This window comes from Tenrec ecaudatus, chromosome 2 (assembly GCF_050624435.1).
Source record: "Tenrec ecaudatus isolate mTenEca1 chromosome 2, mTenEca1.hap1, whole genome shotgun sequence".
NCBI lineage: Eukaryota > Metazoa > Chordata > Mammalia > Afrosoricida > Tenrecidae > Tenrec > Tenrec ecaudatus.
In genome coordinates this window covers 10,676,985-10,678,257 of record NC_134531.1, presented here as the reverse complement: position 1 = coordinate 10,678,257, position 1,273 = coordinate 10,676,985, and the positions used below count along the sequence as shown (strand labels likewise).

Sequence of the window (1,273 nt, the reverse complement as noted above, 5' to 3'; positions counted from 1 at the left end):
TCATCCTCTCTTCATTTATGTACACCTATCTGGTCTTTGAAACTAAACCAAGTTGGTAAATGAGAAGTGGATATCAAAACAACACAAAACAAAAACTCACTGCCACTTAGTGGATGTCAACTCATACCGACCCTACAGGACAGGGTAGAAAAGCCCCTGGAGGTTTCTTAGACTGTAACTCTTTAAGAGAGCCTCATCTTTGCCCCAAGGAGTGACTGGTCATTTAGAACTGCTGACCATGCAGTTAGGAGTTGCATGCAGAACCCACTGCAGCATGAATATCAATACATGAAAATGGTCAGGAGCCGCAATGCAGGAGTGGATTGTGGATAATTAGGCAAAATTAATAACAAGACAGAATTGCTGAATTAGGAAAGAGTTTGGTTTACATAAAGGGTAAAATAAAGATATTAATATCATTAAATGGAAGCTCTGTAAATGAAGTACGAGGACAATTTGGAAGGCTCATTCTGCAATTTGTTTCAGGCAGTGACCAGGCGCTTGGTCTTCCCTGATGTGCAACGTTCTTATTGTTATCAGTAATTGGAGAAAACTACCTCCCTTCACAAGAGCCACCATCTACCTTTGTCTGTGGCCACTGTTCTTTGGACATAATTCTATAATTTTATATAAGTCTATGATTTTGATAAGGCCAAATGATCTTATTACTACTCATTCATGGGGTCTTAAGAAACCCTTCCCTGGCATGGGTTTGGATTTATGGCAGGTCCGATCCCATGGACCTCTCATAGTGTCCCATGCCAAAGCAAATTGTAACCCCAAACCATTGCCTGGCTTTACCCCATGGGCTTCAGGCACTGAAGTGGGTTGCACCGGGAAAGAGAAGAAAAAAAATAGAAATCCTTCCCATTTGAAATAATAAAAGATATTTTTCAACATTCATGTTTAAAAAATTTTATCCTTTCACATTAGATTAACAGTTAGGGATACTTTTCCATGTTGAGATTAAGAGATAAAATTTTCCACATAAAAATAAGCTAATTATTTCAACGACAATTATCTCTTCATTTGTAACATTCTTCATCCAAAGAGGAAAGTCTGTCACAAATGCGGAATAATTGTATCTATGCCACCTCGTTAGTCATTCTTCTTATTACTTCTTTTATTTTCACATTAGTACTACATCGCCGTCATGCCCATGATTTTGTCGCATGTGTTAGTATCTGTTAAGTAAAACCTCTCTTCTCTTGGAAATTGTAATATTTTCCATGTCTATGTTTATTTCATTAATATTTTATGCTTTGCCACAGGG

At 37.6% G+C, this 1,273-nt stretch overlaps 1 non-coding gene across 1 annotated transcript; it reads left to right on the top strand.

Moving 5' to 3' along the window:
* The first annotated feature begins 704 nt into the window (after positions 1-704).
* On the top strand, positions 705-838 carry LOC142442174 (small nucleolar RNA SNORA42/SNORA80 family). Its single transcript, XR_012783404.1, has one exon. It is a non-coding gene; the product is annotated as a small nucleolar RNA SNORA42/SNORA80 family (small nucleolar RNA).
* Positions 839-1,273: the final 435 nt, after the last annotated feature.